This window comes from Engystomops pustulosus, chromosome 7, assembly GCF_040894005.1.
Source record: "Engystomops pustulosus chromosome 7, aEngPut4.maternal, whole genome shotgun sequence".
In the NCBI taxonomy this organism is placed as follows: Eukaryota; Metazoa; Chordata; class Amphibia; order Anura; family Leptodactylidae; genus Engystomops; species Engystomops pustulosus.
The window spans coordinates 36,427,415-36,439,801 of NC_092417.1; the positions used below are offsets into that span (position 1 = coordinate 36,427,415).

The 12,387-nt window shown below is 43.3% G+C and overlaps 1 long non-coding RNA gene across 1 annotated transcript in view; it reads left to right on the forward strand.

Moving 5' to 3' along the window:
- Positions 1–4,221: 4,221 nt before the first annotated feature.
- The window catches only part of LOC140069585 (uncharacterized), a 63,758-nt gene continuing 55,592 nt past the window's right edge, over positions 4,222–12,387 (forward strand). Inside the window, exons 1-2 of the long non-coding RNA XR_011848817.1 lie at positions 4,222–4,399; positions 10,561–10,683. This is a non-coding gene — a long non-coding RNA (uncharacterized lncRNA). The remainder of the gene's footprint in view (positions 4,400–10,560; positions 10,684–12,387) is intronic.

The window sequence follows — 12,387 nt, forward strand, 5'->3', positions numbered from 1 at the left end:
ATTTCCCTCCCATGTCCCTCCAGCATCACATAGCAGATGTAATTGTCTAATGTACAGAAGAGACATATGAGCTGTCCACTATCTGCTGATTGATGTACATCTCGCGGCACAGGTTGTGACAGGTTCCATATTTACATTATACTTTGCTTCAGGGGACATATCACTGCGGAGATCTGATGTATCCTGGACATTGACAACAAGTTGTACTGAAAGTTTGGAATTGATTTCTTGCCTTACACTTTTCAAGATGTGTTTCTATTTAACCTTATTTACTTCATTTTTATGTCCTTTGCAAGTTTTTTATTCCAAAATGGTGGTCAAACACAAATGATATGTACACCAAAAGGAAAGTGGGCGAGATATTAACTAAAGATGTTCTCTTTGTCTACATGATGTACAATGGGCTCTGTCTGGCCTGGCAAATACAGTGACATCTCATCCAGGGTGGCTCAGTGGTTAGCACTACATCCTTGCAGCGCTGGGGTCCTGGGTTCAAATCCCATCCAAGTCAACATCTGCAAAGAATTTGTATTTTCTCTCCGTGTTTGCGTGCATTTCCTCCGGGTCCTCTGGTTTCCTCCCACACCCAAAACAAACTGGTAGGTTGATTAGATTGTGAGCCCCATGGGGACAGGGTTGATTTGGAAAGCTCTGTGCAGCGCTTTGTAACCTGTGTGTGCTATATAAATAAATAATTATTATTATTACTACCCTAAAAAATGGACTTTTAGGGGGTGGTATCCCGAAAAAGATGATCCCTGTGAGCAATATATGAAGAAACACAAAATCTGTCTGTGATCTCAACCTACTGACCCACCCAGGGCTGCATCTGCCATGAGGCGAGATGAAAATCTCGCTTCAGGCGGCAGAATGCGGGTCCCTGTAAAGGGCGGCAAAATTTGCCGCTCTAAAGTGGGCGATTCGGGCGTCCATTAACGCTCGAATCGCCCACCAGCTAAATAAATTGCGCCTGTCTCTTTAAGACACAGGTGCGATTTATATGCGTAGCGACGCAGCGCCTTTTTGGCTGCTGCGTGGCTCCGTTCTAAGCAGTGACACAGGCGTCATGACGTCACGACGCCTGTGTCACTGTGCGGAGCCGCGGCTCACAGAAGAGCCGCGTGAAGACTGGAGCCGCGCACCGAGGGAGCAGCTGCCTGCAGGTGAGTATGTATTTTATTATTTTTCAAGTACTTTAATTAATTAAATCTCGCTAATAAGTGTGTGGGGAGGTGTCATGTTATACTGGGAGCGGGGGTGGTGGTACTGTATGTATTATATGGGGCTAGAAAACTTTTAATACTGGGGGTGGGGACGCTATATATCATATGGGGCCATAATTATTTTACACTGGGGGGGGGGGGGAGGTGATGGAATGCTATGTATTTTATTTGGGGCTATAATTATTTTATACTGGGGGGGGATGCTATATATATATATATATTATTTGGGGCTATACCGTACTTATTTTATACTGGGGGGATGCTATATATGTTATTTGGGGCTATGATTGTTTTATACTGGGGTGATGCTATAGATATTATTTGGGGCTATACATATTTTATACTAGGGGGGGTTCTGTATATTTTATTTGGGGATTTGGGGCTATAATTATTTTATACTGGGGGGGGGGATGCTATATATATTATTTGGGGCTATAATTATTTTATACCGGGGGGGGGGGGGGGTTCTATATATATTATTTGGGGCTATAATTATTTTATACTGGGAGGGGGTGATGCTATATATATTATTTGGGGCTATAATTATTTTATACTGGGGGGATGCTGTATATATTATTTGGGGCTATAATTATTTTATACTGGGGGGGATGCTATATATATTATTTGGGGCTATAATTATTTTATACTGGGGGGGGATGCTATATATATTATTTGGTGCTATAATTATTTTATACTGGGGGGGATGCTATAGATATTATTTGGGGCTATAATTACTTTATACTAGGCGGGGTGATGTATATATTATATTGGGTCATAATTATTTTATACTGGGGAAAGATTCAGTATATATTATATGGGGCCATAATCATTTTATACTGGGGGGGGGAGTGCTGTATATATTATATGGGGCCATAATCATTTTATACTGGGGGGTCCTGTATATATTATATATCACTATATCACTAAGCTGGGGGGATGTATATGGGATACAGTATATTACTAAGCTGGGGGGATGTATATGGGATACAGTATATTACTAAGCTGGGGAGGCTGTATATGGGATACAGTATATTACTAAGCTGGGGGGGCTGTATATCGGGTACAGTATATTACTAAGCTGGGGGGGGCTGTATATGGGATACAGTATATTACTAAGCTGGGGGGCTGTATATGGGATACAGTATATTACTAAGCTGGGGGATGTATATGGGATACAGTATATTACTAAGCTGGGGGGGGCTGTATATGGGGTACAGTATATTACTAAGCTGGGGGGCTGTATATGGGATACAGTATATTACTAAGCTGGGGGGATGTATATGGGATACAGTATATTACTAAGCTGGGGGATGTATATGGGATACAGTATATTACTAAGCTGGGGGACTGTATATGGGATACAGTATATTACTAAGCTGGGGGGGCATTATATGGGATACAGTATATTACTAAGCTGGGGGGCTGTATATGGGATACAGTCAGGGGTGAACCTAGCCTCTCTGCTGCCTGAGGCGAACTATAGAAAGACGCCCCCCCCCCCCCCATAGGTGCTCCCGCAAATTGATAACAGCTCTTTGGAGGGAGCCATGGGCAGGGGTCTTAAAGTGGCAGAGATACTAGGTATGGCAATTGGTGTCCAGGAAGAGAGGTGACTTGGGTTTTGTAAGAGAAAGGAGGAAGCAATTTTTAGGGGTGGTGGACACTGCAGAGCTAAAGATATACCAAATAGGTGGCAAGATCTCTGTGCGGTGTAACAGAGACAGTATGGGGCATATTCAGTAGTGTTTGACTATGAAATACGGATAATGTGGCAGATTTCTCATACCAGATACTGTGCAGGGAGCAGGACTGACTATATGGTAGCCATCTATAATGCTGTGTAGTTCCACAGGGACTTTTATTATCACATATAGCCAAGATGCAGGAAGTCCTGCTGCTCGCAGGTTGTTTGCTCCTGTAATGTCAACTAAATAAGCCCTAAGTGACAGCCAGGAGGAATAAATTGCAGCAGGGACATTGTGGGGGACTATATTTAGTGGGACACATTGGCCCAGATTTATTGAAGTGTTTGTGCCAGTTTTCTGTCTGACTTTGCACTGAAAAGAACGTGTAAACTGCTTGTACATGTGTTTCAAGTGTCTGCACCAGTTTTGCGTTGTGGCCGTGCTATATGCATTGCAATACAAATCTCTGCACATAAAAGCGGGTGTTCCGTGTCGGACCGTACACCACATCTATCATGCAGAGTCCGACACAAATGTGTTGCACATTCTATGTTAAAGGGGCACAAAAAAAAGTTGGTGCACTCTGTCTGAGCTGTGTATAGGGCGCCAGATTCATGGAGCACCCTGCATATTTTGGGGAACATCAATTATAGGCTGGCTCTAAATTTACCAGCATATGATGCTGCTCCCATTCCCCAATGCTTGCTGGATCTATCACAAAGCTCCGGACTCCTGATATATTCAGGCCGCCGTAGCTCTTCTACACCAGAGCTGACCTGGTGTAGATATTCCCCATAACCTGCACCGGAACGGCACAGGCTATAGGCAGTGCGTAGGCGAAAGGCAGCATCGCCCTTGCCATCCCACTGCCCGCTACTCTCAGGCTCTGCATCCTGTACACCTGTTTTCAAGTTTACAAGCTGTGATAAATATCCCCTTCACAGGCAAAGTGCATCTAGTGTAGTTTGCACAGTTTTTGATAAATGTGGGCCAGTGGGTGAGGTGTGCATTAACAGCAGGGCAAGAGTGAATATCAATCCCAGTGATTTTACTGTATCTCCTGCCAGACACAGCTACACATTGTACCTGACCTCCCTTCCCCGTGCACAGGGGCTGCAGCCTCTTATCTCCATAGTCTCCACCGCTCAGCAATGATCGTCCATCAACTCCTGCTCCATGTTCCCGGGCTTCGGTCTTGTTCAGAGAGGAGGAGGAGGGAGCTATCATGCACTTCATCCAGCAGCAGTGAGAGACTAGCTCATCTTTGTAATCCCCTGCCCCATCCATATATCTTGTGCAGACCAGATCTCCAGACGGAGGTCATCAGGGGGACTGTCAGATGCTGGAGCAGGGAATGGGTGCGTGCCACGGCCTGTGCACCCTGTGATCCTCTGCTTAGACAGACAGTACCTACAGCACAAGCACGCACGCGATGCGGGTGATGGTCGCCGGCACTGCATCAGTCACAGGTCCAGCACTGCACTGAGCAAGGTACATGTCACAGTGGCGCCGCTGCCTGAATGTGATGTGTGAACTACTTGCAGTGGCTGCGCCACTAACTTGTATCGCAGCGAGCAAGACCTACAGTCAGATCATCGACATCTTCATATGGGGACGCCCATATGAAGATCTGACTGCGGCTCCACACTAATCACTTCAGTCTACTGCACCCTCCTCCTGCTGACTGACTTTTAGCCAGGACATGCCGCATTCATGATTATTTTAACGGGGCATGTCCTTGCTTTACCGACCTCAAGTTCCTGCATGATGTCGGCATGCCGCCCCCTCGTTTCCACCAGGGGGCGCCGCCCGAGGCGAGATTCTCAACTCGCCTCATGGGTGGTGCGCCCCTGGATACAGTATATTACTAAGCTGGGAGGGCTGTATATCGGGTACAGTATATTACTAAGCTGGGGGGCTGTATATGGGATACAGTATATTACTAAGCTGGGGGGCTGTATATGGGATACAGTATATTACTAAGCTGGGAGGGCTGTATATCGGGTACAGTATATTACTAAGCTGGGGGGCTGTATATGGGGTACAGTATATTACTAAGCTGGGGGGATGTATATGGGATACAGTATATTACTAAGCTGGGAGGGGGCTGTATATGGGATACAGTATATTACTAAGCTGGGGGGATGTATATGGGATACAGTATATTACTAAGCTGGGGGATGTATATGGGATACAGTATATTACTAAGCTGGGGCGGCTGTATATGGGATACAGTATATTACTAAGCTGGGGGGGGCTGTATATCGGGTACAGTATATTACTAAGCTGGGGGGGCTGTATATGGGATACAGTATATTACTAACCTGGGGAGCTGTATATGGGATACAGTATATTACTAAGCTGGGGGGATGTATATGGGATACAGTATATTACTAAGCTGGGGGGGGCTGTATATGGGATACAGTATATTACTAACCTGGGGAGCTGTATATGGGATACAGTATATTACTAAGCTGGGGGGCTGTATATGGGATACAGTATATTACTAAGCTTGGGGGATGTATATGGGATACAGTATATTACTAAGCTGGGGGATGTATATGGGATACAGTATATTACTAAGCTGGGGCGGCTGTATATGGGATACAGTATATTACTAAGCTGGGGGGGGCTGTATATCGGGTACAGTATATTACTAAGCTGGGGGGGCTGTATATGGGATACAGTATATTACTAACCTGGGGAGCTGTATATGGGATACAGTATATTACTAAGCTGGGGGGATGTATATGGGATACAGTATATTACTAAGCTGGGGGGGGCTGTATATGGGATACAGTATATTACTAACCTGGGAAGCTGTATATGGGATACAGTATATTACTAAGCTGGGGGGATGTATATGGGGTACAGTATATTACTAAGCTGGGGAGCTGTATATGGGATACAGTATATTACTAAGCTGGGGGGGGCTGTATATCGGGTACAGTATATTACTAAGCTGGGGGGGGGGCTGTATATGGGATACAGTATATTACTAACCTGGGGAGCTGTATATGGGATACAGTATATTACTAAGCTGGGGGGCTGTATATGGGATACAGTATATTACTAAGCTTGGGGGATGTATATGGGATACAGTATATTACTAAGCTGGGGGATGTATATGGGATACAGTATATTACTAAGCTGGGGCGGCTGTATATGGGATACAGTATATTACTAAGCTGGGGGGGGCTGTATATCGGGTACAGTATATTACTAAGCTGGGGGGGCTGTATATGGGATACAGTATATTACTAACCTGGGGAGCTGTATATGGGATACAGTATATTACTAAGCTGGGGGGATGTATATGGGATACAGTATATTACTAAGCTGGGGGGGCTGTATATGGGATACAGTATATTACTAACCTGGGAAGCTGTATATGGGATACAGTATATTACTAAGCTGGGGGGATGTATATGGGGTACAGTATATTACTAAGCTGGGGAGCTGTATATGGGATACAGTATATTACTAAGCTGGGGGGGGGCTGTATATCGGGTACAGTATATTACTAAGCTGGGGGGGGCTGTATATGGGATACAGTATATTACTAAGCTGGGGGGCTGTATATGGGATACAGTATATTACTAAGCTGGGAGGCTGTATATGGGGTACAGTATATTACTAAGCTGGGGCTATATATGGGATACAGTATATTACTAAGCTGGGGGATGTATATGGGATACAGTATATTACTAAGCTGGGGGGGCTGTATATGGGGTACAGTATATTACTAAGCTGGGGGGCAGTATATGGGATACAGTATATTACTAAGCTGGGGGGATGTATATGGGGTACAGTATATTACTAAGCTGGGGGCTGTATATGGGATACAGTATATTACTAAGCTGGGGGATGTATATGGGATACAGTATATTACTAAGCTGGGGGACTGTATATGGGATACAGTATATTACTAAGCTGGGGGGCATTATATGGGATACAGTATATTACTAAGCTGGGGGGCTGTATATGGGATACAGTATATTACTAAGCTGGGAGGGCTGTATATCGGGTACAGTATATTACTAAGCTGGGGGGGCTGTATATGGGGTACAGTATATTACTAAGCTGGGGGGGATGTATATGGGATACAGTATATTACTAAGCTGGAGAGCTGTATATGGGATACAGTATATTACTAAGCTGGGAGGGGGCTGTATATGGGATACAGTATATTACTAAGCTGGGGGGATGTATATGGGATACAGTATATTACTAAGCTGGGGGATGTATATGGGATACAGTATATTACTAAGCTGGGGCGGCTGTATATGGGATACAGTATATTACTAAGCTGGGGGGGGGCTGTATATCGGGTACAGTATATTACTAAGCTGGGGGGGCTGTATATGGGATACAGTATATTACTAACCTGGGGAGCTGTATATGGGATACAGTATATTACTAACCTGGGGAGCTGTATATGGGATACAGTTTATTACTAAGCTGGGGGGATGTATATGGGATACAGTATATTACTAAGCTGGGGGGGCTGTATATGGGATACAGTATATTACTAACCTGGGAAGCTGTATATGGGATACAGTATATTACTAAGCTGGGGGGATGTATATGGGGTACAGTATATTACTAAGCTGGGGAGCTGTATATGGGATACAGTATATTACTAAGCTGGGGGGGGCTGTATATCGGGTACAGTATATTACTAAGCTGGGGGGGCTGTATATGGGATACAGTATATTACTAAGCTGGGGGGCTGTATATGGGATACAGTATATTACTAAGCTGGGAGGCTGTATATGGGGTACAGTATATTACTAAGCTGGGGGGGCTGTATATGGGGTAAAGTATATTACTAAGCTGGGGGGCAGTATATGGGATACAGTATATTACTAAGCTGGGGGGATGTATATGGGGTACAGTATATTACTAAGCTGGGGGGCAGTATATGGGATACAGTATATTACTAAGCTGGGGGGATGTATATGGGATACAGTATATTACTAAGCTGGGGGATGTATATGGGATACAGTATATTACTAAGCTGGGGGACTGTATATGGGATACAGTATATTACTAAGCTGGGGGGCATTATATGGGATACAGTATATTACTAAGCTGGGGGGCTGTATATGGGATACAGTATATTACTAAGCTGGGAGGGCTGTATATCGGGTACAGTATATTACTAAGCTGGGGCTGCTGTATATGGGATACAGTATATTACTAAGCTGGGGGGCTGTATATGGGATACAGTATATTACTAAGCTGGGAGGGCTGTATATCGGGTACAGTATATTACTAAGCTGGGGGGGCTGTATATGGGGTACAGTATATTACTAAGCTGGGGGGGATGTATATGGGATACAGTATATTACTAAGCTGGAGAGCTGTATATGGGATACAGTATATTACTAAGCTGGGAGGGGGCTGTATATGGGATACAGTATATTACTAAGCTGGGGGGATGTATATGGGATACAGTATATTACTAAGCTGGGGGATGTATATGGGATACAGTATATTACTAAGCTGGGGCGGCTGTATATGGGATACAGTATATTACTAAGCTGGGGGGGGCTGTATATCGGGTACAGTATATTACTAAGCTGGGGGAGCTGTATATGGGATACAGTATATTACTAACCTGGGGAGCTGTATATGGGATACAGTATATTACTAAGCTGGGGGCTGTATATGGGATACAGTATATTACTAAGCTGGGGGGCTGTATATGGGATACAGTATATTACTAAGCTGGGAGGGGGCTGTATATGGGATACAGTATATTACTAAGCTGGGGGGATGTATATGGGATACAGTATATTACTAAGCTGGGGGGATGTATATGGGATACAGTATATTACTAAGCTGGGGGATGTATATGGGATACAGTATATTACTAAGCTGGGGCGGCTGTATATGGGATACAGTATATTACTAAGCTGGGGGGGGCTGTATATCGGGTACAGTATATTACTAAGCTGGGGGGCTGTATATGGGATACAGTATATTACTAACCTGGGGAGCTGTATATGGGATACAGTATATTACTAAGCTGGGGGGATGTATATGGGATACAGTATATTACTAAGCTGGGGGGGGCTGTATATGGGATACAGTATATTACTAACCTGGGGAGCTGTATATGGGATACAGTATATTACTAAGCTGGGGGGATGTATATGGGGTACAGTATATTATTAAGCTGGGGAGCTGTATATGGGATACAGTATATTACTAAGCTGGGAGGGCTGTATATGGGGTACAGTATATTACTAAGCTGGGGAGCTGTATATGGGATACAGTATATTACTAAGCTGGGGGGGCTGTATATGGGATGCAGTATATTACTAAGCTGTGGGGGGCTGTATATGGGATACAGTATATTACTAAGCTGGGGGGATGTATATGGGATACAGTATATTACTAAGCTGGGGGGGCTGTATATGGGGTACAGTATATTACTAAGCTGGGAGGGGGCTGTATATGGGATACAGTATATTACTAAGCTGGGGGGGCTGTATATCGGGTACAGTATTTTACTAAGCTGGGGGGATGTATATGGGATACAGTATATTACTAAGCTGGGGGAGCTGTATATGGGGTACAGTATATTACTAAGCTGGGGGGATGTATATGGGATACAGTATATTACTAAGCTGGGGGGGGCTGTATATCGGGTACAGTATATTACTAAGCTGGGGGGATGTATATGGGATACAGTATATTACTAAGCTGGGGGGGCTGTATATGGGGTACAGTATATTACTAAGCTGGGGGGGATGTATATGGGATACAGTATATTACTAAGCTGGAGAGCTGTATATGGGATACAGTATATTACTAAGCTGGGGGGGCTGTATATCGTGTACAGTATATTACTAAGCTGGGGGGATGTATATGGGATACAGTATATTACTAAGCTGGGGGAGCTGTATATGGGGTACAGTATATTACTAAGCTGGGGGGCTGTATATGGGATACAGTATATTACTAAGCTGGGGGGGGCTGTATATCGGGTACAGTATATTACTAAGCTGGGGGGATGTATATGGGATACAGTATATTACTAAGCTGGGGGGGGGGCTGTATATCGGGTACAGTATATTACTTAGCTGGGAGAGGACTGTATATGTGGGGAAAGATTTTATTTAAGCTGTAGGGGATCTGTATATGGGAGCTGTATATAATTTAATTGGGTGGTGAATAACGAGGCCTTTAAATATATGAGAGTAGGGCTATATAAAAATTAATTTATTATATATATGTATATATATATATATATATATATATATATATATATATATATATATATATATTCATTAGGGGGTGCTATATATTTGATCAGGGTTGCACTGTATGTAAAATCTTGTAACATAATAACATTAGTTATAGGATACAGATTACTTTTCATCATGTAAACCAAATGTTGGGGGGGGTCTGTATTAATAAATTGGGGGTGTTGTATATTGATTGGTGCTTAGCATGCTATAATTCCAGTAGACTATATATATATATATATATATATATATATATATATATATATATAATGAAGGGATGTTTTATATGTGGGGAGAGTGCGGTCAGTTGTGTTGTGAGGGGTATATATTATTTAGGAGCGCAGTGTTGTTATCCAGGTGACTTTATATCATAAGTGACTGTGGTATTTTTAGGGACGCCGGGTGGAGATGCTGCACGGAGCTGAAGATATCTGGCTGTGAATTCAGCAGTGATACATCATGGATTGGAGAACCCGGAATAAAGTCCTCCTGATGGAAGAGATTGTCATCTATAAGGTACCAGATGCCACTAATGACTCTCAGAACCTGTAGTCAGTCACACAGCGTCAGTCACACAGTGTCAGGGAGCTGTCTGTAGGGTTGTTAATTGTTAGTAAAGTTTAAGGATTTACTTAACAGGGAGCTGGGGGGGGGGGCAGCATTTTAATATTCGCCTCAGGCAGCAAATATGCTAGAATCGGCCCTGTACCCACCTAAGCACCAGAGGATCCTCCAGTGGGCCCTAGTTTGAACCCGATACTGGAATACGGATAACCAGTAGAAGATAACCTTGTTTGGAGACTACTAATGTCTGTTTACTAGGAATTGATGAAAGATGGGCCCCCAGAATATTTTTTATATGGTGGGCCCAAGGACCCCATATAAAAACATAGGGTTTGGAGACACAGACAGCTCCATACACAGTATAATGGTCAAGCCAGGTTACTGCAGCTCAATATGGAGCCTATAACTGACCTCAGGCACAGTGTATCGAGCTGACCTCCAGAACTGAGGCCACCTGATTGGGTGTCAGATGTCCAACCCCCTTTGATCTTATATTTATGCAACCGGCTATCAACAACTTAGGGGCCACCTTCAGAAAACCCATATAGCTTTTCAAAAACTTTCCAAAGTTTTCTATATCATAGATGCCCCTTTAACTCTCCGTGTTTGCGTGGGTTTCTTCCGGTTCCTCCGGTTTCCTCCCACACTCCAAAACATACTGGTAGGTGGTTTAGATTGTGAGCCCCATTGGGGACAGGGACTGATTTGGTAAGCTCTATGCAGCGCTGCGTAATCTGTGTGCTATATAAATAAAGGAATTATTATTATTTATTATTATAACCAATACAAGTGGAAGGATACTGACTTTTCTTCAATAATAAATGAATATATAACAGAAAAGAAAACTTATTCCTACACGTAAGACAGGACTTACCATGCCTTAGTAGGGTAACTAACAGAAGGTGCATAGTAGATGGCTTCCTAAGATTTTCTTATGCTGATTATCAAGTTCAGGAACCCTGGCACTAAACCGAGCAATACATTTTTATCTAGAACACGGACTAAATGATCTCCTGATTATAATATGCCAAGAGACCAGGATAAGTGCTCTGTAATCCCCCTTAATCTCCCTGCTACATTTGATACTGCAGAGACCATGATATATTAATAGATAACTGCACAGAAGGTTGTCATCTGCATAGTACTGTACTCCTGTATCCATCGTTTCTGATATATTCACAATCACTGGGACAGTATACACCATAGCATTCACTCCTAAACAAGTGTGAAAGCAACTGGTCGAATTTATGATGCAGCAATAGAGTGTAATAGGCCACACAATACAGATAACTGTCCCCCCTCCCCCAATAAACATGCATATAGCAAGGAATTTTGTGGCCCCCAAACTAGCAAATTTTGCAAACCCACCCCCTATACCAGCGCAAAATATAGTTTACCATTGATCACCATATTACATGCATATCAATGTCCCACACTAGAAAGTTATATAGTGACGTCAGGTGACAATTTGCCCCTTCAGATACATAGCTTAATGATGACTTTTCCTGGGATGTGATTTGCTGCTGAATTCGCCCCAGATAATCGTTGTAGCAAAATATCACACTGCGTCCCCAATAATACTACAGTCACTTACAGTATAGTGTCAACCTGGATATGTCCCATACTATGCTCCAAAAAATTATAAACTTCTCAAAC